Here is a 24,766-nt window from a genome sequence, read left to right as displayed (position 1 = left end):
GTTCTACTTTTAACCTCCATTATGTTCTTTCTCTGTAGGGAAACAGCGTCTTCCAACTCACATTAAGTCACATCAAACATGAACACTCAATCTAACACATCCCCCACGTGCTGAGGCAGGCAGCATTGAGGCAACATTTGTTATGGCAATCTGGCACAGTTGGGTGACCCAAGTAAACTGTAGCTAGTGTTGAAGAGGAACCCTTAACACAGAATATAAAATCAATTCAGAATTAATTAAATGAAAATACATTTTCAGTTTGAATAAATTGGGTGCAACTTTTACCAAATTATTTTTGAGGCACCACTTTTGAGAAAATATGGAAAACTAGTAGAATATTTACTATATATTAGATATCTCTTTTGGATCCATGTAATCTACTGTACACACCGAAACATCTCTGTCACTGTATGAATCAACAGGTAAAATCACTGACAAACCTTGATGGCCTAACCCTAGTCTGTAGTGTCCATTATCAACTTGACGACTGAGGATCAGTTTCAAATCATAAATAAATCCAGGAACAAACACATATGCCCCCCCCCCTTCATGATGCCAGATTAAGGGGCTCTGGGGGGGCTGTAGTTGGGTTACCTGACATGCTCCCTCTCCCCTGACCTTTTAGAACTGCCGTCCTTGTCACAACACATTTTCTCTGGGCTATGACCTATTACTCCTCTGTCCACCCTCCCCTGGCTCAGGCAGGCTCGCTCTCTCTCCCTCTCTCTAGGCAGCACAATATCCAGCACACACACACTTGGCATGGATGGAATTAAGGCGCCTAGTGTATTTGGGGCAGGGATAATCCTCCCCGTATACCTCAGTATGGATCGCGGAGCGAGGAGAGGCCAGTTTGAGTTAACTGCCAGAGTCAGGCCCAATGTTAGAACTGTTTATCCTCAACTACAAATGGCAGGTTTCTGATTATAAAGATTCCCTTACTTCCTGTAAAGAGGAACTAGGAATTTTAAAATATGATCTGGGTATAAATCTAATTTTTATTGGTCACATACACATGGTTGACAGACGTTATTGCGAGTCTAGCGAAATGCTTGTGCTTCTAGTTCCGACCATGCAGTAATATCTAAGATGTAATCTAACAATTCCACAAAAACTACCTAATATACACAAATCTAAGTAAAGGGATGGAATAAGAATATATACACATATAAATATATGGATGAGCAATGACCGAGCGATATAGGCAACATGCAATAGATGGTATAAAATACAGAATATACATATGAGATGAGTAATGCAATATATGTAAACAATGTTATAGTGGCATTATTAAAGTGACTAGTGACCCATTTAAAGTGGCCAATGATTTCAAGTCTAAGTAGGCAGCGGCCTCTCTGTGCTAGTGATGGCTGTTTAACAGTCTAATAGAAGCTGTTTTTCAGTCTCTCGGTCCCAGCATTGATGCACCTGTACTGACCTCTCCTTCTGCATGGTAGCGGGGTGAACAGGCAGTGGCTCAGCTGGTCATCAGTCCTTGATGATCGTTTTGGCCTACCTGTGACGTCGGGTGCTGTAGGTGTCCTGGAGGGCAGGTAGTTTGGTATATACCTGAGGTTGTGACATCCTAACGGACACTATTCTGACATTCATTTGTTATTATTTGCATATGAAATGACTGTTATAGAACGAACATGTAGAAATAAATACTGTACTGCACTGAAATAAGGGATCTCTCTTTCCCAGTAAAAGTGTTTTCCTTTTAGACTTGCCAGACATCCTTAACACATCCTCCTCATGGTAGACTTACTGTACTGTTGTAGTCTGCTGAAGAATGGTTATTCAACATCCTGGCACCCCAGTCAGTTGTGGGACGTAACTCGACAGTACATGGCACCCTATTCCCTATAAAGTGCACTACTTTTGACCAAAACCCTATGGTCCCTGCTCAAAAGTTGCGAATTTCATAGGGATTAGGGTGCAAATTTGGACGCAAGACTGGAAGTTCTCTCATAACCACCATCTGTGTTGGAGTGAATTCAGGAGGTCATTGCGCATTAATGAACTGAAAGGAATGCGTCTACAGTAACAGAAAAAGTTAAACACACTCATGGTTTATCTACATGTACATTATATATTAGTAACTCTATTCACGTATACAGTAAAAACGTGTTCAGAGTGCATGTGTTTTACTAATACAGTGTGATGATTCAATGTGAACACTGCATTATCTACCAAGAGAATTCTCTTCGATTATAATCACAGGTGCATATATTCCGCCCCAGCAGACACATCGATGGCCCTGAACTAACTTTATTTGACTCTATGTAAACTGGAAACCATATATCCTGAGGCTGCATTCATTGTAGCTGGGGATTTTAACAAGGCTAATCTGAAAACAAGACTCCCTAAATTCTATCAGCATATCGATTGTGCAACCAGGGCTGGTAAAACCCTGGATCATTGTTATTCTAACTTCCGCGATGCATATAAGGCCTTCCCCCGCCCACCTTTCGGAAAAGCTGACCACGACTCCATTTTGTTGCTTCCAGCTTACAGACAGAAACTAAAACAAGAAGCTCCCGCACTCAGGTCTGTTCAACGCTGGTCCGACCAATCGGATTCCACGCTTCAAGACTGCTTCGATCACATTGATTGGGATATGTTCGGCATTGCGTCCTACAACAACATTGACGAATACGCCAATTCGGTGAGCGAGTTCATTAGAAAGTGTTACTAGCCACTTTAAACTAAGCCACTTATGTTTACATACCCTACATTAATCATCTCATATGTATATACTGTGCTCTATACCATCTACTGCATCTTGCCATCGTTATGTAATACATGTATCACTAGCCACTTTAAACTATGCCACTTATGTTTACATACCCTACATTAATCATCTCATATATATATACACTGTGCTCTATACCAACTACTGCATTTTTCCTATGCCGTTCTGTACCATCACTCATTCATATATCTTTATGTACATATTCTTTATCCCTTTATACACACAAGTGTAAGGTAGTAGTTGTGGCTATGTTAGGTTAGATTACTCGTTGGTTATTACTGCATTGTCGGAACTAGAAGCACAAGCATTTCGTTACACGCACATTAACATCTGCTAACCATGTGTATGTGACAAATCAAATTTGATTTTGATTTGAACAAACATGAGGTTTTCTTATTCTGTGGTTTGCCTGGTCTGTGACATATGCCAAAGCCAGTACCTGGCCAAAAAAAGCAAAAACATTGATCGGGAAAATGGCAAAAATAGCATTATATACTGTCATTTTGATGTATCCAAAATGGTATCACTATAGATCGAAGATATTGAAGATGTGTCCTTAAAATTATACACAATTCTAGCGCTCATAGAACCACTGAAATATGTACCTAACTGCAGCTCCCAGATTACGTGCCATTCCAATTTGTGTAATATTTACAGTTACCAAATCAATCTATGATGATTTATCAAAATGTATGTGCAAAATGTACATGTAAACATTCAACTGACAAACCAACAAATAAATCAAGGCGAATAATATGTAGTGGAGTTGGTATAGTAAATATACTGAGAAGAATATCTACTGTAGTATATATACACAGTTGAAGTCGGAAGTTTACATACACCTTAACCAAATACATTTAATCTCAGTTTTTCACAATTCCTCATTTAATCAGAGTAAAAATCCCCTGTCTTTGGTCAGTTGGGACCACAAATTTATTTGAAGAATGTGAAATGTCAGAATAATAGTAGAGAGATTTATTTCAGCTTGTATTTCTTTCATTACATTCGCAGTGGGTCAGAAGTTTACATACACTCAACTAGTATTTGGCAGCATTGCCTTTAAATTGTATAACTTGGGTCAAACGTTTTGGGTAGCCTTCCACAATAAGTTGAGTGAATTTTGGCCAATTCCCCGTGACAGAGCTGGTGTAACTGAGTCAGATTTGTAGGCCTCCTTGCTCGCATACGCTTTTTCAGTTCTGCCCACAAATGTTCTATGGGATTGAGGTCAGGGCTTTGTGATGGCCACTCCAATATCTTGACTTTGTTGTCCTTAAGCCATTTTGCCACAACTTTAGAAGTATGCATGGAGTCATTGTCCATTTGGAAGACACATTTGCAACCAAGATTGAACTTCCTGACTGATGTTTTGAGATGTTGCTTCAATATATCTACATAATTTTCCTCCCTCATGATGCAATCTATTTTGTGAAGTGCACAAGTCCCTCCTGCAGCAAAGCGCCCCCACAACATGATGCTGCCCCCCCCCCCTCCCAGAATGGCCATGCAGTGATAAAGCAGGCAGCCAGGCTCCTGCAGCTCTGGGTCTCTGTCTTAATAGTAAAGCAGTGATAAAGTGGGCAGCCAGGCTCCTGCAGCTCTGGGTCTCTGTCTGAATGGCCAAGCAGTGATAAAGCAGGCAGCCAGGCTCCTGCAGCTCTGGGTCTCTGTCTGAATGGCCATGCAGTGATAAAGCAGGCAGCCAGGCTCCTGCAGCTCTGGGTCTTTGCCTGAATGGCCAAGCAGTGATGAAGCATGCAGCCAGGCTCCTGCAGCTCTGGGTCTCTGTCTGAATGGCCATGCAGTGATAAAGTGGGCAGCCAGGCTCCTGCAGCTCTGGGTCTCTGTCTGAATGGCCATGCAGTAATAAAGCAGGCAGCCAGGCTCCTGCAGCTCTGGGTCTCTGTCTGAATGGCCATGCAGTGATAAAGCAGGCAGCCAGGCTCCTGCAGCTCTGGGTCTCTGTCTTAATAATAAAGCAGTGATAAAGTGGGCAGCCAGGCTCCTGCAGCTCTGGGTCTCTGTCTGAATGGCCATGCAGTGATAAAGCAGGCAGCCAGGCTCCTGCAGCTCTGGGTCTTTCCCGTGCCATGCTTTGCTTTTTTTTTTCTGTCAGAGTTTGCGTGCCGTTTTATAATGTTTTCATTGATGTCAAGACCTTGGTATAAAACATGACTAGCACTGCACTAATTCCCCTCGTGGTCCCCTGTGTCCTACCCTACCTTCCTCCATCAGCCACTGACATAGCTGCAGGACTATTTACTCTACGCCTTATTTCCCCTTTATCTTAGATGTCCCAGGATGTCAAAGGCTGTGAATTTAATATTGATTTTATAAAGTACTTTTACTGTAACATGTCTGTTTGGATTAGGCTCAGAGTCAGCCAGGCTCACGCAGTGAGCTGGGTTTGCACGCAATGTGGCTGTGCCTGCTCTCATGGAGTGGCTGGCTGGAGCGAGCGCTTTATTTATTAAAGTGACAGTCTGCTGTGAAAGCAGGGACAGCACACAGCTCCCAGCTATCTCCGTGTCTTGTGTGCACAACGTCCATGCTCTGTGTATACATTATGCCCCAAGACGAGAGTGGATTGGAGAAACGTATCATTAGCTGCTATGTAAACAGACAGATGAGTTTATAGATTGTATTAAACCCCAGTGGCTTTATGTGGACTGGCGATGGAAACAGGGGGCATGCAGGGTGGCTTGCTGTGTGACCTGAGTCCCAGTGCCGCCTCCTCTCTCCACCAGTCTTCCCCCCCACTCTTCCCCCCTCTGTGAGTTGTTGGGGTGGAGGATATTGTGTGTGGCAGCCATCACATCCCCACAGTCCTGATACACACTGATAATGTCTATTGGTGGGGAAGGCTGCTTGTTACAGCATTGACCATATCAACACACCTTCATATCCAAAACAAACATGATATCCCCTGTGCTCACACAAACGGTTATCTGGGATTTGGGAAAACACAATTACACATTCCTATTGCTACAGTACACTTCAAACATTATTGCATGCAGTCGTTATTGGTATAAAACTAAATGATAACTACAAATATACATTACAAAAACAGTCACAAATTCACTGTTTCAGATTTTGGAAATCTGTGAGAAACAGTAAAAAAGAAAAGACAAGCACCACTATGCTCATGTGACTGGTTGTTGGCTAATTGCTAGTTCTGATGGTGGTGTCAGCCCACCCAACAAGTGAACTTTCCTCTGCCAAGTTCAAAGATTTTTCTGGGAATCTGGGTTGAGGAAAAGGCGGTAGAAGGCAGCTTATTGGGCCATACTGCCACCAGCCAACACATTTTTAATCATATTTCAGAGTCAAACAGACATTTTCATCATTGATTAACATTATAAATTAGGTGGTTCGAGCCCTGAATGCTGATCGGCTGAAAGCTGTAGTATATCAGACCGTATACCTCATATGACAAAACATTTATTTTTTACTGCCTTATTGCCATTATAAACCTGGATAGAAAAATAGGTCATTTGTTTAGTTTTTTTAAACTCAAAGATGTTTTACATGGGTAGATACAAATGATAGAATAACATGTCAACATGCATAATGAGGTTGAGAGGGCAGTGCAGTCAGAAAATCCTCCCTCAACCACCTCTGGCCCTGAACACAACCCCTCAGCACGCACGCTTATAAAATATGCAGCACATATTGAATTTTAGATGCAGCCCAGTTAATACACAGCAGCTGTCCCGGGGACTCAGATAGCAAACATCCTAGACAGAGGCTGGAGGATGGTTGACATCCTGCTCTCGTCTGTCCGTGCACAAATCCCAAGATGCCAAAACTCAGCTTGTTACTATTCAATTGGCAGTTGCTTTTAACTTAATTGAGATATTTTTTAAATTAGCCCTTGTGTTGTGTCCCTGTCTCTTTACACAGTAGATGATTTTCAAAAACAGATGAGGAACATGTTCTGTCAAAGATGGAGAGAATCGTCTACAGAACTGTCTAAGACAGTGTTTCTAATTTGAAGAGGGGAGGACCTATACCAACATTGCAAGCCATACAACTCACCAAGCTCTTCCTGATGGAAATATTGTTTGACAGACACTATCAAAGGGAGGGGAAAAAGAGAGAGAGATGTCGCTTGTTCTCTCCCTCTATTGTGTGTTCTCTGAGGCGTGTTGTATTATAAACACATGTCCATTTTGTAGTGTGAGGGGGTTCAGAGTAGTCGAGTCTCTGCTCTTATCTATGCTTCATTAGGCTCCAGCCAAAACTGGTATGTGGTCTTCTCACCCAGGAAAGCCCCTTGGCCGGAAGCGGGAGGCAAGGGGAGACAGGAGAGACCGGGGGGGAAGGTCGAGGAGAGACCGGGGGAAGGTCGAGGAGAGACCGGGGGGGAAGGCCGCGGAGAGACCGGGGGAAGGCGAGGAGAGACCGGGGGGGGGGCCGAGGAGAGACCGGGGGAAGGCCGAGGAGAGACCGGGGGGGGGAAGGCCGAGGAGAGACCAGGGGGGGAAGGCCGAGGAGAGACCGGGGGGTGGAAGGCGAGGAGAGACCAGGGGGGGAAGGCGGGGGATCAAGGGAGTCCGAGTGAAGCAGGGGAGACGAGTTAGGGAAGCAAGGGAGACGAGAGGCAAGGGAGACTGGAGGAAGCAGGGGAGTCCGGAGGAAGCAGGAGGAGAGCAGGTGGAAAGAAAGGAGAAACCAGGGGGAGAGCGGGTCAGGCTAGCCCAGCCTAATAAGGTCTGGAAGTCAGGGAGCCTGGATATTTTATAATCCAGAGAGGAATTCCAGCGGGGCATCAGACCTGAGTGGTTGGGGTTTATACACTATAGCTGGCAGAGCTCTGATCCGTGTTCTTCCCATCATTAGCACCGATCCAGGCCTGCAGAGCCTGACCTGGCAGAACAAATTAGTCCACCTGCAGGCCCCCTGCCAGGTTAAGACCCAGGATCCATCTTGTCAGCTTGGCTGGGGCCTGCTTGGTCGGCTTATTAATGAGTACATATTTTCATCCAGAATGAGCTCAACACTCAACTCTCTCTCACCATTCAAATGGATTTCTTTGATCAAACTTTTTTCTAAAACATAGGGATGCTGTACTGACTGAACTACTCCTCATCCTAACCACCATGTTGTGCATATGCTCCCCAAGAAACCTACTGATTCCACCAACACTTGTCATAACTCTAACGATAATGCATGTACAACAAATTGTTCAAGTGTCAAATCAGATTTGGATATGCATCAGTTTTGTTTCAGTGCAGGAGGCAGCACAGCTGTGCACGTTGGTTGTGGGGTTGTGTTATTTAGGTATCCAAACAGGTGAAACAGGACTGAAACAGAGAGGGATTACCTGGATTTATCCAATAAGAAGTGATCATTTTCATTTTCCGTTTTGCAATAGTGTGCCCTAATAATTATGACACTGCTTGTCCACTATACTGGAACACTCTGAAGCCTTTGGTTGAGACCTTGAGTGCCTCGGATGCACGATGGTCCTCCCACAACCCTCAATATTTCATTAAAGCAATTAAGAGGGCCGGCGCGATGCTCCCCCGTTGACAGAATCACTCACTGTTGAGAAACGTCTGCACTATGATGTGTTGCCTGAACCAAACCATTAAAAGAGCATGAAAACAATTGCCCTGTTTGCACCAAGTCTGCTCCTCAACCACAGCTCAGAGCTATTGATGTCAAGTTGGATTAAGAGCGCAGCATTGCGCTCTGGGGCCCGGGTCGGACTGTTTTTGCATGTGAATTTACCCATGATGAAGCTGTGGTTCACTAATCTCCTAAAAGCTGATTAATAATACTCAGGAATTCAATTTAACAAGGCTGAAAAGACCAGTCCTAAAATACAAGGTAAAGGGAGGCTGCGAGCTGGGGCTGGAGAGGAGGATGGAAGAGGAATATACTGTATAATCCAATTACAATGGCTGGTGATCCAGCCATGATTCAGACAGGCATTTCTCACACGCATGACGCTCATGATTTCAGTGCCTATTCTCTGAACAGTTTTGGTGTCACGCCGGGCCCCGCTCCCATCATTACGCACACCGGTCACCATCATTACACGCATCTGCGCAATATTGGACTCATTACTTTGTTGATTACCCCTCTATATCGGTCCGCTCCTCTGTTTGTTCCCGGTGTCAGCATTAATGTTATGTTTTCCATGTCAAGATGCTGTCCTGTTTCATGTTTGTTTATTATTTAAAACTGTTCACTCTCTGTACTTGCTTCTTAACTCATAGCGTTGGTCCTTATAGAATGCTGACACCACAATTTGAAGAATCAGGGAGTTTTTTTGTTTTTGTAGGTGACGTCGGGTCTTAGCTGGCTTGTCAGGCTTCCACGCTTTAGCTGGCTTGAGAGGTTTCCTTGCCTCGGTTGGCTTGGCAGGCTCCCATCCCACATCATGCCTCAGCCAGCTCGTCGGGCTCCCATCCCACATCATGTCTAGCCGGCTCGTCGGGCTCCCGTCTGTCGGGCTCCCATCCCACGTCACGCCTCGCCGGGCACCCACGCCTCAGGTGGCTCATCGGGCTCCCATCCCACGGCACACCTCGTCGCGCTCCCACGCCTCAGCCGTCTCGTCAGGCTCCCATCCCACATTACACCTCTTCGGGCTCCCACGCCTCCGCCGCCTCGTCCGGCTCCCACGCCTCGTCCGGCTCCCACGCCTCGTCCGGCTCCCACGCCTCGTCCGGCTCCCATCCTACATCATGCCTCAGCTGACTCGTCGAGCTCCCGTCCCACATCACGCCTCGTCGGGCTCCCACGCCTCAGCCGTCTCGTCTGGCTCCCATCTCACGTTACATCTCGCCTGGCTACCACGCCTCAGCCGTCTCCCATCCCACGTTACACCTCGTCCGGCTCCCACGCCTCAGCCGGCTCGTCGGGCTCCCATCCCACGTTACACCTCGTCCGGCACCCAAGTCTCAGCCGGCTAGTCGGGCTCCCATCCCACGTTACACCTCGTCCGGCACCCAAGTCTCAGCCGGCTCGTCGGGCTCCCATCCCACGTTACACCTCATCCGGCACCCAAGCCTTAGCTACCTCGTCGGGTTCCCATCCCACGCTACACGTCGTCCGGCACCCAAGCCTCAGCCGCCTCGTCGGGCTCCCATCCCACGTTACACCTCGTCGGGCTCCCACGCCTCTTACACCTCGTCCGGCTCCCATCTCACGTTACACCTCGTCCGGCTCCCACGCCTCAGCCGCCTCGTCGGGCTCCCATCCCCACGCTATACCTCGTCCGGCTCCCATCCCACGTTACACCTTGTCCGGCTCCCACGCCTCAGCCGGCTCGTCGGGCTCCCATCCCAATGACATGAAAGTATATAGATCAACAGAATTCTGTAAGTTTGACCCATTATTTTAGTAGGTAGAGTATTTGAAAAGGAATGGTAATGGTGTTGGAAACAGTATCCCAAGTATGGATTTCCCATGGTATTCCATTCTATCCCAGTCGATGAGATTACACAGGAATAATGGTATTACCATCTCACTGTACAAGTGTCTAATCTTCCTGTTGAGCATGACCCCAATGGCAACAAACAATTTACAGAACTTGATTGTGTGGCATTGTTTTCCAACCGGCAGGCGTCTAGCTTAAGCTGTGGGTGTTGCTAGTTTTCCAATGTTGTCAATAAGAACATAATGCCTGATTCTGAAAGCCCAGATAATCCAGGGAATTGCCTGCCAACTCGAAGGCCCAAGTGGAGCGAACTTAACCTAACCTCCGCTTCGCACTAAGCATCCCTGGCTTTACCCTGCTGTGTGGAAGGAAGCACGCTTGGAAGACTGAGCCCTGGTTAATTATGCATTGCTATGTTGGTACTGGATTTATAGAGCATTTATGTGATTGGAAAGCAGCAAGAAATAGAGAGAAGGGCCATTTTCCCTGACTGGGGCGCATTTTACTTTGCCCTATTCATTAGATGTCTGAGGGATGGAAGGCTAGGCTATTAGGGGCTGTAGCTAGCTGCGTAGTTAATGAATAACATTCTGATTTTGATTGGTGCTCCTCTAAATGTTTGTCTTGAACGATGACCTTGGAACGACCTCAATCTAGGAACTAGCAAATTTGTCATTATAATAATAACTAGTAGTAGTACTGCTAGAGTCAACCAATCAATCTTTTTATTCTATAGATGAAGTATGACAGTGAAATGAAAGACAAATATGATGCCCATGTTAATGACTTGAATTTCAATAACTTGACAAAACATTCAATGTTGAATAAGACATGATGTTTTTCTTTAAATGATTTTCTTTTTTGTTCAAGGTACCTCTCCTTGGTTTATCCAACTTGATTCTTGCTCCTAGGGAGAAAAAGAGGAACAATTCAACACTCAAACACAATAATAAGAACATGCATTCTATAATAGTAGGATTGAGAATAATAGCAATAGCTTGTGGCAACAACAATACATTCAATAAAATGGACATATGGACAATATTGCTTTTGTTGTGGCTTATACAATGCTGCTCATCACAAAAGTACGATATTGTCAGCACCCCTCATCCAGAAAGTAAAACACAATAGCTGGGAAATATTTAGCTGTTGCCAATGGTTACCTCCAACAGTTCAAACAGGGGCAAGTTGGGTTTTCATCCTTCCATTAGTTTCTAGGCAACATAGTTCTGCACTTCAAACTGTACCACTGATAGTCTACAAATAAACATCCTCATTCTCAAATAAACTATATTAATATTATTACGGTAGTTACTATGTGCCTAATATTCTTGGATTGATTATTCAGTATAAATATTATTGATTATAAATATTAGTAAGTATCGTTTTGTCTTGATCTGGTAACAACATTAGTAAGTTTAGCAGTTGTAAATGTAGTAAGTGGAACAGCTCAATTTGTCAACGTTGTTGAAATTGCCATATCAAGAAATGACTTATCAATATTGTATGTCATTGTCCATACAAAGTCTATTAACATCTAAGGGTTACTACTGTACTCTGTGGGAAAATGAAAACACATTTACAAAGCTGAAAATCTCCCTACAAAAAGGCACTGTAGTGAGTGCAACAGTTCTAACAGTCTTATGTCATTATAACAACTACAGCAGGGGTTTGAGATCAGCTTTATTTCTGGCACAGACAATTCATCCTTTTTCCCACAGTTTGATATCAAACTATGTTCTTGAAGAAATATTCCACTGTGCTCCAAGATAAATACTAAGGGAGGACTCCTGAAACAAAGTCTGTCCCACTCGAGATCCTGGTTTGAGTCCAGGCTCGGAAGACCCATGGGGTGGCGCACAATTGGCCCAGCGTCTTCCGGGTTAGTGGAGGGTTTGTACCCGGCCGGAATGTCCTTGTCCCATTGCACTCTAGCGACTCCTGTGGCAGGCCGGGCGTATGCATGCTGACACAGTGGCCAGGTGTACGGTGTTTGCTCCGACACATTGGTGTAGCTGACTACCAGGTTAAGCAAGCATTGTGTCAAGCAGTGCGACTTGGTTGGGTCGTGTTTCGGAGGACGCACAACTCTCAAGGTTCGCCTCTCCCGTGTTCAGTGTTGCAGTGATGGAACAAGACTGTAACTATCAATGGGATACCACGAAATTGGGGGGGAAAAAATAATGCGCTACAATAACTATATTTTTTTACATCTCGGCTTGTTGTATAAACATACAAATATTTACCTCAAAACAGAAAATCAACATTGTTTCTGATATGATTTGCTGTGGTGCAGGCAGGCAGGATTTTAACCTGATAAAGCTTAAATCAACAGGGATAGGCCATGCCAGCTCAAGTGCAGGCCATATGCTGATCTCCTTGTGGATTTAGATTAAGGGGCTCAATGCTCACAGGGGTCACGACACTGAACCAAAGGGGGTTTAACCAGGAGCACATGGCAGCCGAGAGTTGGGTTAAGCAGGGGGCCTGCAGTACAGTGGGGTCACAAGGTCATGATTAATGTGTAGGCTGTCACAAGAGGGTGTCTGCTTAGCACAAGCAGACCCAATGGTTAATGCTACGTAAGCCAACCAAACCGACCCACATCACCCATACAACTGATGACGAGAAAAAATACGACCCGGGTCGATTGTAGTCCGTCTGTGGATGACTGTCACTTATGATGAATGATAAGCTCTCATGCTTGTGGATAAATTATTAACGACAGTGTAAAATATCAAATCAAATATATTTTAATCACATGCACCAAATACAACAGGTGTAGACATTCATATAAAATGCTTAATATGATTTTTTTTGCTAAAATAAATAAAGGAAATAGTAACAATAACGAGGATATATACAAGGCGCACATGTACTGAGTCAATGTGCAGGGATATGAGGTAGTTGAGGTAATTGACATAATATGTGCATGTAGGTAAGGGTAAAAGTGACAAATAAGGGTAAACAAACAGAGTAGCAAGAGAGTTAAAACGGCAAGCTTCAGTTAGGTGATTCTAGCAATCCCTTCCGGTTAGTTCTAGTCGGGCAGCTTAGTCTCCCATTCTGAGGACCCCCACTTATGTTAGTGTCTTATTGGTCAAGGTCACACCAAATACTTATCATCACATCTCCTTCTGCCTATCAGTGGCCTTGATTCCCGCAACTTCAGTTGCAGTTAGTCTATGAACCCAGCATGCTTTGTGGTCAGAAACGTGCTTTCCCCATCCTGATGAGCACATCCAGTTTTCCCTCCTGCTGAACTTTTCCTCCTGTGGACTGAATCCCTGTATGTCTGATGTTTAATTGTGCGTGCATCTAAATGACCACACATGCCAGTTCTCGCTGAACATGATTCTCAGTTATCTGAACCATGAATAGTCAGATTTGTGTGTGATGTGAACATCTTCCATTGAACTCCCCTTAACCTGGACATCCGCCTCATCCTTGTTCTGACCGGACATTCTGTAGTGGTTACTACCAGTCTTAAGCCAGCACTTAAGATTTCTTATTACATTCATGGTCCTTCCATTCTCTGCAACCATAACCCTATTTTTCAAGCAGCATATGGAAAGAATGTGAAAGTGTATGAGTAGGGATGGGTGGTATACTGGTATTGATGCACGGACCGGTTCAGGTTTTTACTTTAACTTCTTGACGGTATTTGAATATTTGGTTTGTTAAATGTGATATGCCATGTGTAATGTACATTTTGGTAGTTTACTTGAGTCATCCCTCTCCACTCTCTATCCTTGCCGCTTTCGACAGACCTAGCCCCAACTCATGCCACTGAAGGAGCGCATTTGCTGTTCCTCAACCACGAGAAACTTGCGTTCAGTCTGCATGGTCAATGCAGCATATGCAACCATGTTGATGACAATGATGCAGCTACCACTTTTCCTAATATAAATCCACAAGTGTTCTATAATTACACTTTGTTTGTGTTTCTTACATCTGCAAACAGCTAATTTGTATTTCCTTAACAAGTTTTAGTTCAACCGTGTTAGCCACTAATTAGCTAGCTAATAAATGTACTGAGTCAGATCAAATGTGGCTAGCTAATACAGCCCAATACCAGTGATGGTGTAGGCCTAAATCAGCATGTTGCTTGTGTGACTGTATCTTCTAACAAAGAGGAATAGGTGAAGCATGAATATGTTGCCTACATGGGCTGCCTTTCAAACGCATAAAAGACACACCCTCCTCCACTTACCCACACCTTATGCCCTTGGGGGAATCCCTGTTGCCATCTTTACTGCAGCCACAATTAGCCAAGCAAGGGATGTTGGCAAAGTATGCCCTTCAGCCCTCATTTATGATCGAGTTTGCGAGTGTACAATACTGTTCACTCCGGGGCCTGAAACACCCTATAATTCAATTTGGGATGATTGTACATACGCTAAGAAAAGTCTTCCAAAACCTAAAACCAACATCAATATGGAGAAGTCAACATACAAGTGTAAGTAAAAATGTATGTAAATATGTTCGAAATTGTGCTACTAATACACATGACGGCACAAACACGTATTGTAAAAGTAATTATGATTTTGTTTGGTTAGCTTTTGGAAACGTTAGCTAGTGCATACAACTTTCCCTGACATCACACTCAATTTACCTGATATCGTCGGATGACTAAAATTCGACATCTTCGGATGCATTGTCTTCTAGAAAAGATATGAAATGCAATCATAATTGACTGAAGCACACATAAAAAAAAAACACACAACAACTACCAGTGGTTCCATGATAACTGAAAACCCAACCATGGGACAAACGAGTGACAAAATTAATTCATTCTTCCCTCGCCCTGTAAGTGTCAACTCATCATACATAATGATACATCATTAGAAGTGTCCACTTGGAGGGCTGAGGGCATATTTTATGTGTTTGGAATGCAGCCATGAAGAAAAATGTAATGTAGCCAAAGATTATCTGGTCCCCTAGAAAACACCGACCAACACTATGGTTCCTACCCTGTAGCAATAACTTCTCCCTAGCATGTCAAACAACAAAAAGCTCACTATTACTTATATTAGAACTATATAATTAGAATAAACATATTTCCATGATTCCAAAAGTTCACCCAAGTGTTTTGATCTAAAATCACAAGTCAAATCGCAATTGGAACATATTTGGTTAAAAATACGGCAGAGAAGTTTTTGCCAATATCATGCAGCCCTACATGGCATTATGGAAATGATCTCAAATGAGTGCAGGAAATGCAGAAAGATGAAAATGTAGGAAATTATTTTTGGTTGAAGATTAATTATTGCATTATTATTGTATTATTGAAAAACATAAAATAATGTCAAACACCAAAAATGTAATAATAAAAAATACAGAGATATGATATGTTTGCCATATCGCCCAGCCCTATGTGGGTGAGTGTGGCATCAATATGCAAGTATGTAGTGTGAGAGTGGGTGTATGTTGCGGTAACAGTGTAGTATGTGTGAGTATGTGGGTCCGGTCACTGTGCATAGAGCCAGTACAAGAGAGTCAATGCACAGGGAGGGGGGGGGGGGGCATTTGATTAACTGCTAATAATATGGGTTGGGGGTAGAAGCTGTTCAGGAGCCTTTTGGTCCCAGACTTGGCGCTCCGGTACCGCTTGACATGCAGTAGCAGAGAGAACAGTCTATGACTTGGGTGGCTGGAGTCTTTAACAACGTTTAGGGCCTTCCTCTGACACCGACTGGTATAGAGGTCCTAGATGGCAGGGAGCTCAGCCCAGTGACGTACTGAGCCATAGACACTACCCTCTGTAGCTCCTTGCGGTCAGATGCCAAGCAGTTGCCAAACCAAGTGCTGAAATATTATAGAGAAATGACCTCTATGACTCAGACTAAACAACTAATCCAATTGGCCAATCCAGACAAGCCACCACTGGGATATACTGTGTATACACACACACACACACACACACAGTAGCCTAGTGGTTAGAGCGTAAGGTCGTTCTGCCCCTGAACAAGGCAGTTAACCCACTGTTCCTAGGCTGTCAATGAAAATAAAAATTTGTTCTTAACTGACTTGCCTAGTTAAATAAAATAGCCAATAGCCAAATTCCTACAATTCTGCATTTTGCCGTGAGGCTAAGATCAAATGTAGCAGTTTTAAAACAAATGTCCTACATTTCTACACATTTTTCAATGGCTTATGATGTGTTCATATGCTATTTGGGGGCACCCCGATCTCCCCGACGCAAGGGCCCTGCGTTCCAGGTTGGTAATCCAGCCCTGATGCTACAGACAGTCCCACAGCTGCTGTCTATCCAGCATGATAGGACTGGGAATGTTATGTCTTTTGAGGGACTATACATGTCAAATGCAGAGTCAATTTAACAAGCTCTTTACAATAGCCCTCAGCCTTCACTGGGGAAATAGTGTATTGTGTGCATTATTTAACCATGTAATGCAATGTGAGCATGAAGTTACAGTATATGTAACAGATACATTCTAATGTTGAAAAGTACCCTGAGATGGTATAAAAATGCAGATTAAATCCAGGTTTGTAGCATTGTCTTCTCCCTATATGTTACAATGTTATGCCTTCTCCCAGAGGCTCCGACACTCTGCCGTTCATTCTAGCTCTATACGAGAGCTTATCTAGTTTTTCACCATGCATGCTGTTAAATTAATTAGATTTTAACTATTTGACACCTTAAACATTTTGACAATAATACATTATGTCTTTGAATATTAATTTACAGTCCTTAAAGTGTTTCACTCCTTTCTCTTTGGGGATTGCACAGGTGTTAACACGTATGGCTAATTGACAAGCTGAACCAATTAAGGCTTGGCATAAATGAATAGTAGCCTAATACATTATTCTAATAACTCTGCTATACCTACAGACCTGCATATGGCATGTGCATGGAGCCACAACAATTATCTGCATTTAAAAACTATTTATTTACCTACACATTGTCTGAATAAGATTTTCTGTATATTTACTAACTTCGAATAACTTCTATCTGCCATAACAAGGGCATGACTGTTATCATAATTCTTCACTGCCAGGAGGACCTAGTCTTAGTGATTGTTACTTCAATAAATATGTTCACACCATTGTGCCAACCAGAACCGTACTGTGTTGGCTCAGGTATTTTATTTTTTGCATTGTTATTTCCAGCATAGTTCCAGCAACTATGCTGAATGTGCAACTAGGCCAGCACAGTAAAGCTTAGCTTGGCTTTCTTCAGCTTGGCTCAGTATGGTGAAAGGGCATTACAGTCCTGTCTGTCTCCAAGCCTGAACCTGTCAACCCCCAAACCCACCAATCCCAGCTCAACTCCTCCCTTGGCCTGGCCCGGAGCAGTTGCTATGAAACAATCTTGCATAATTCATTTACCAAGCTGCATGCAAATATGTGGACAATTAACCCCCTTTGTTTGCATAATAAATGTAGATATTTAATGGGAGCTCATCTGCACGCACGCTGCTGGCAGGAACAACACAAAGCAGTGGTATTGTGAGAGAGGCAGAACACACACCCCATGTCCATCCTCTCCCTGCAATCATTCCCCCCAATACCTGATGTTATAGACGCGCCAGATAGAGACTGAATTAGCCCCAGCACTGCCACACTACTGTAATTACAACCCTGCACGATGCACCAAGAGGCCCATTGATGTGCAGATGAAGATGGCCTGTGTGTGTTGCTCTGAAAGAACACATGTTTTGGTTGTGCTCCATCAAAAGAACAGCTGGGTTGCCATTTTCTCTCAAATTAGATTTCCACTGAAGCACTGTGCTGTAAAATTCAAAGGCACATTATCAAAGTTGTTCCCCTTTCATTTATTATAAAGAAGAGGCATGAGGGCAGAGTGACAACTAAATCTAGAGTGATTCAAATTTGGCAAAAGGAGGGAAAAGCTATATCCTCTATTATAAATTTGAAAGGTTGAAAAGGTAAATGGTGGCTTCTATAAGTTCTGTCATACACAAAACAGCTGGTATGACTCTGGGGATTTGGATCTGAACTGAAAATTATATTAACTAGTACATATCTGAGTAAACGATTCAAAAATGTCAAATCTACTGCTAACATATTCAACTGCTATACTTCAATGTGTGGGGGAAAAAAACACCAACTGATTAATTGCCAAACCTTTAACTAACCAAGCGTTTCTCCAGTCTTCTCAATTGAGATGACATACTTGAATAAATCCCACTCACACCTTCTCAAACCAACAGATTTTTTTTTAAAGAATAAAATAAATAAAAATAGCAGATATGTTGAAAAAATAAAAATAACTACATTAATAAGTAGTTAGTTAAAGCTCAGGTAAAGTTATTACCTCTGTGCAGTATCCTGGGCTTTCAGTAGTCTGTGTAGCTCCTCTCCCTCTGTTTGTTTTCATATGGCAGGTAAAGAAAATATATATATAAAAATATATTTAAAAAAAGAGGGTGTTACTCCTTTGTGGGGAAACAGTGGTCAGTGATACCCCTGCCATCACGTGGAGAGACACTGGAGATCCCAAACATAGGCTCCACCCTCTTTGGAACTCCGTGCCCTGAGGATGACATGCAGAGTTAGGGTTGAGGGATAGGGGAGAGCAAGCACAGCTCAACTCCCCTGAAACCTCACTGCCATCAGGACATCCCCAGTCCCAACCCTGTCATCCAATCAGAACAGTCATAACATGCCAGTAATAAACAGAACACTGGATATGTAGAATACTTCCTCACATACAATCATAAGACAGTAATCTACCTAATGCTGCATATGTGTAGCATACTCCCTCACGTCCAATCAGAACAGGGCTCTACAGTGCAACCCTTTTACTCACATACATGCCTAAATATTTTGCTATGTGACCCAGAATTAGTATCAGTGCGCCTAGAAAAATTAAGGATTCGAGCATTATTACATCAAATACATCCTAAATTTCTTTGTGTGCTCACCTACATTTCTCTCACCTACGTGCTCCTTTTTTTTTAAAGAAAAAGAGTCCTGCATAATATAGTCTTCTACGCTATACTGGTTGTATAGCGTAGGAAAAAAAAAGTTGAACAAATCAAAATAGATTTTTAGATTCTTCAAAGTAGCCACCCTCTGCCTTGATGACATCTTTGCACACTCTTGGCATTCTCTCAATCAACTTCATGAGGTAGTCACCTGGAATGCATTTCCAACAGTCTTGAAAGAGTTCCCATATATGCTGAGCACTTGTTGGCTGCTTCTCCTTCTCTCTTCTCTCTCCCAAACCATCTCAATTGGGTGGAGGTCAGGTGATTGTGGAGGCCAGGTCATCTGATGCAGCACTCAGTCACTCTCCTTCTTGGTCAAATAGCCCTTACACAGTCTGGAGGTGTGTTGGGTCATTGTCCTGTTGAAAAACAAATGATAGTCCCATTAAGCGCAAACCAGATGGGATGGCGTATCGCTGCAGAATGCTGTCGTAGCCATACTGGTTAAGTGTGCCATGAATTTGAAATAAATCAGAGTTTCACCAGCAAAGCAACCCCACACCATCACACCACCTCCATGCTTCACGGTGGGAACCACACATGCGAAGATTATCCGTTCACCTACTCTGTGTCTTACAAAGACATGGCGGTTGGAACCAAAGATATCAAATTTGGACTCATCAGACCAAAAAGACAGATTTCCACCGGTCTAATGTCCATTGCTCGTGTTTCTTGGCCCAAGCAAGTCCCTTCTTATTGGTGTACTTTAATAGTGTTTCTTTTGCAGCAATTCGACCAGGGAAGCCTGATTCACACAGTCTCCTCTGAACAGTTGATGTTGAGATGTGTCTGTTACTTGAACTCTGGGGGCTGCAATTTATTTGGGCTGCAATCTGAGGTGCAGTTAACTCTGGATATTCCTTTCCTGCGGTGGTCCTCATGAGAGCCAGTTTCATCATAGCGCTTGATGGTTGTGACTGCACTTGAAGAAACTTTCAAAGTTCTTGAAAATGTTGCAGATTTACTGACCTTCAAGTCTTAAAGTAATGATGGACTGTCATTTCTCTTTACTTATTTGAGCTGTTCTTGCAACAATATGGACCTGGTATTTTACCAAATAGCGCTATCTTCTGTATACCAACCCTACCTTGTCACAACACAACTGATTGACTCAAAAGCATTAAGGAGGAAATAAATTCCCCCAATGAACTTAAGGCACACCTGTTAATTGAAATGCATTCCAAGGGACTACCTCAAGAAGCTGTTTGAGAGAATGCCAAGAGTGTGCATAGCTGTCATCAAGGCAAAGGGTGCCTAGTTTGAAGAATCTCAAATATAAAACATATTTTGGTTTGTTTAACACTTTTTTGATGACTACATGATTCCATAGGTGTTATTTCATAGTTTTGATGTCTTCACTATTACTCTACAATGTAGAAAATAGTAAAAATAAAGAAAAACCCTCGAATGAGCAGGTGTGGCCAAACTTTTGACTGGTACTGTATATCTGTGGAGAGGATTTTACAGCGTTTTAGCCAGCACTTTCTCTTTGATCAGTGTTCATATTTTCCTTTTCGGCTACTGTGACAATAAAGTCCTACCTCATGAAGTGGTACATATCGAATATGTATATGAAACAGAAACAGAGTTTTGGGAACAAGTATCAAAATGTGTTACTGTTATTCAAACAATGCTACCTTACCATCTTGTGATTAACTACAGGTATAGACACATATGCTTTTTGACAGAAACCATAGACAGGTTGTAATAAGAGTAGAGTTCTGAAAGGAAAGGAGAGTCAAACAGTGTGACTTCCTAAAGCCGAGTGTGATTTGGATTTATTCAGTGGAACGAGAGACAGCAAGAAAGTAAGGGACCTGGTGTATCAGGGCTCAGAGCCTTTTCAAATGTCTAATTAGCAGTCAATTGTATAACTCCGAAGACAACTTAAATTTCGTTGAGGGGGTCAGGAGGCAGGCAGGGCTGGAGGGATGACATGGTGACCCTAGTGAGCCGAGAACTGATAGACTTTGGGTCAAAGGGACAGAATTATTTGGGTTGTATAGACAGCAATTTCCTCAAGCCACATGAGATATTACAAGCGGTTACAAATGGCACAGGGAATCCATGCGAGAGTGTTCGAAGTCAATTTTATATTTTCCACCGAAATCCCAATATTGAAAGCTCCAACTAACTAGGGACCAAATCATTTAATTTGACTCCTTTCGAAGGGAAGGGCTGTTCCTCAGTCTTAGCATTGCCTTCAATTTCAGGGTCTGGTTGAGGTCCCAGCTCTAACATAGCATGATAATCATGTCAGATTCCTCCTCGCTTTATTTCAGACAAGTTGGATCTCGGGTTACGGTTGGTCATATGACAGTCATGTCACTGTCACTCATCAAACATGGTTGAAGTTAATGAAGGGTTTGACGTCTCCTGTGTATGCTCTCCCACTTGGCCCATAAAAAGTGCATTTCAGTGAGCTATGCCTATATTGGCTACTCTACTGTATGTGTATATGAGTGGAACCCTGTGTCCATGCAAGCTCGCAAACAGACTTGAATAGATTATGGAAGAACAGGTATCCCAATCTATGAATCAATAGTCAACACAAGGATTTGTTTTAAGACAGTCATACCATGGATCATGTAGCTATCTGATTTTTAGGACACTTTTAGGCATTTACAAAATATTACATTTGGCCTTTCCTTATTGTAGCTCATAAAAATGCATTGATTAACATTCATAAATGGCAAAAAAGCCAGCCAAAAAATAAATCACAACGGATAAGGTTAAGTGTCTGTCGTATATACACTGCTCAAAAAAATAAAGGGAACACTAAAATAACACATCCTAGATCTGAATGAATGAAATATTCTTATTAAATACTTTTTTTTCTTTACATAGTTCAATGTGCTGACAACAAAATCACACAAAAATTATCAGTGGAAATCAAATGTATCAACCCATGGAGGTCTGGATTTGGAGTCACACTCAAAATTAAAGTGGAAAGCCGCACTACAGGCTGATCCAACTTTGATGTAATGTCCTTAAAACAAGTCAAAATGAGGCTCAGTAGTGTGTGTGGCCTCCATGTGCCTGTATGACCTCCCTACAACGCCTGGGCATGCTCCTGAAAAGGTGGCGGATGGTCTCCTGAGGGATCTCCTCCCAGACCTCGACTAAAGCATCCGCCAAACTCCTGGACAGTCTGTGGTGCAATGTGGCGTTGGTGGATGGAGCCAGACATGATGTCCCAGATGTGCTCAATTGGATACATGTCTGGGGAAAGAGCGGGCCAGTCCATAGCATCAATGCCTTCCTCTTGCAGGAACTGCTGACACACTCCAACCACATGAGTTCTAGCATTGTCTTGCATCAGGAGGAACCCAGGGCCAACCGCACCAGCATATGGTCTCACAAGGGGTCTGAGGATCTCATCTCTGTACCTAATGGAAGTCAGGCTACCTCTGGCGAGCACATGGAGGGCTGTGCGGCCCCCCAAAGAAATGCCACCCCACACCATGACTGACCCACCGCCAAACCGGTCATGCTGGAGGATGTTGCAGGCAGCAGAACGTTCTCCACGGCGTCTCCAGACTCTGTCACGTCTGTCACATGTGCTCAGTGTGAACCTGCTTTCGTTGGTGAAGAGTACAGGGCGCCAGTGGCGAATTTGCCAATATTGGTGTTCTCTGGCGAATGCCAAAATTCCTGCACGGTGTTGGGCTGTAAGCACAACTCCCACCTGTGGACGTCGGGGCCCTCATACCACCCTCATGGAGTCTGTTTCTGACCGTTTGAGCAGACACATGCACATTTGTGGCCTGCTGGAGGTCATTTTGCAGGGCTCTGGCAGTGCTCCTCCTGCTCCTCCTTGCACAAAGGCGGAGGTAGCGGTCCTGCTGCTGGGTTGTTGCCCTCCTACGGCCTCCTCCACGTCTCCTGATGTACTGGCCTGTCTCCTGGTAGCGCCTCCATGCTCTGGACACTACGCTGACAGACACAGCAAACCTTCTTGCCACAGCTCACATTGATGTGCCATCCTGGATGAGCTGCACTACCTGAGCCACTTGTGTGGGTTGTGGACTCCGTCTCATGTTACCACTAGAGTGAAAGCATCGAAAGCGACCAAAACATCAGCCAGGAAGCATAGGAACTGAGAAGTGGTCTGTGGTCACCACCTGCAGAACCACTCCTTTATTGGGTGTTTCTTGCTAATTGCCTATAATTTCCACCTGTTGTCTATTCCATTTGCAAAAAGCATGTGAAATTTATTGTCAATCAGTGTTGCTTCCTAAGTGGACAGTTTTATTTCACAGAAGTGTGATTGACTTGGCGTTACATTGTGTTGTTTAAGTGTTCCCTTTATTTTTTTGAGCAGTGTATATCTAGGAGAAAAGAAAGCTCAGGAAATATACAGAGCCTTCTTTAAGTGTTTAGACCCCTGGACTTTTTCCATATTTTATTACGTTATAGCCTTATTCTAAAATGGATAGCATTGTGTTGAGGCACATATTTGGGAAACATTTTTGCAGCATTGAAGGTCTTCAAGAACACAGATCTCTAGAGTTCCTCTGCGGAGATGTGAGAACCTTCCAGAAGGACAACCATCTCTGTCGCACTTCACCAAACAGGCCTTTATGCTAGAGTGGCCAGACAGAAGCCACTCCTCAGTAAAAGGCACATGACGGCACGCTTGGAGTTTTCCAAAAGGCATCTAAAGACTATCAGACCATGAGAAACAAGATTATCTGGTCTGATGAAACCAAGATTGAACTCTTAGGCTTGAATGCCAAGCCTCACAACTGGAGGAAACCTGGCACCATCCCTACGGTGAAGCATGGTGGCAGCATCATGCTGTGGGTATGTTCTTCAGCGGCAGGGACTGGGAGACTAGTCAGGATTTAGGGAAAGATGAACGGAGCAGTACAGAGATCCTTGATGAAAACCTGCTCCAGAGCACTCAGGACCTCAGACTGGGGTGAAGGTTCACCTTCCAACAGGACAACGACCCTAAGCACACAGCTAAGACAAGGCAGGAGTGGCTTTGGGACATGTCTCTGAATGTCCTTGAGTGGCTCAGCCAGAGCCCGGTCTTGAACCCGATCGAACATCTCTGAAGAGACCTGGAAATAGCTGTGCAGCAACGCTCCCCATCCAACCTGACAGAGCATGAGAGCATCTGCAGAGAAGAATGGGAGAAACTCCCCAAATGCAGGTGTACCAAGCTTGTAGCGTCATTTCCAAGAAGACTCGATGCTGTAATCACTGCCAAAAGGTGCTTCAACAAAGTACTGAGTAAAGGGTCTGAATACTTATGTAAATGTGACATTTCTGATTTTTAAATTAGCAAACACTTCTAAAAACCTGTTTTTGCTTGGTCTTTACGGGCTATTGTGTGTAGATGAGGGGGGGAAACAATTTCATCAATTTTAGAATAAGGCTGTAATGTAACAAAATGTGCAAAAATTCAAGGGGTCAGAATACTTTTTATTACACACATTTAACCCCTTTTTTGGGGAGGCACAAAACTACCTCCATGCAAGCTGTAGAGCAAAACACCACAGATTGTGAGAATTTCATCTTTGCATAGAGTGGTCATATTAGTTTGTAGGCCAAACCAGTCAGATGTTACAGATGTTTTCCATGAGAACACTGATTTTCGGGATATCTCAGGGTCTGAGAAACACCACTGCAGCT

At 43.6% G+C, this 24,766-nt stretch overlaps 1 long non-coding RNA gene across 5 annotated transcripts in view; it reads right to left on the bottom strand.

Annotated features, from left to right (window-relative positions):
• Positions 1-10,851: 10,851 nt before the first annotated feature.
• The window catches only part of LOC135525668 (uncharacterized), a 19,538-nt gene continuing 5,623 nt past the window's right edge, over positions 10,852-24,766 (bottom strand). For 3 of the 5 annotated variants that reach the window (XR_010453202.1, XR_010453204.1, XR_010453205.1), the window contains 3 exons: positions 19,272-19,482; positions 18,448-18,666; positions 10,852-11,055 (listed from right to left, as the gene is read on the bottom strand). This is a non-coding gene — a long non-coding RNA (uncharacterized LOC135525668). The remainder of the gene's footprint in view (positions 11,056-18,447; positions 18,667-19,271; positions 19,483-24,766) is intronic. The other 2 variants (XR_010453203.1, XR_010453206.1) reach the window with 2 other exon arrangements.

Source organism: Oncorhynchus masou, chromosome 32 (genome assembly GCF_036934945.1).
Source record: "Oncorhynchus masou masou isolate Uvic2021 chromosome 32, UVic_Omas_1.1, whole genome shotgun sequence".
Classification (NCBI taxonomy): Eukaryota; Metazoa; Chordata; class Actinopteri; order Salmoniformes; family Salmonidae; genus Oncorhynchus; species Oncorhynchus masou.
The sequence above is the reverse complement of the archived record's forward strand: the minus strand, read 5'-3'. Positions and strand labels throughout refer to the sequence as shown.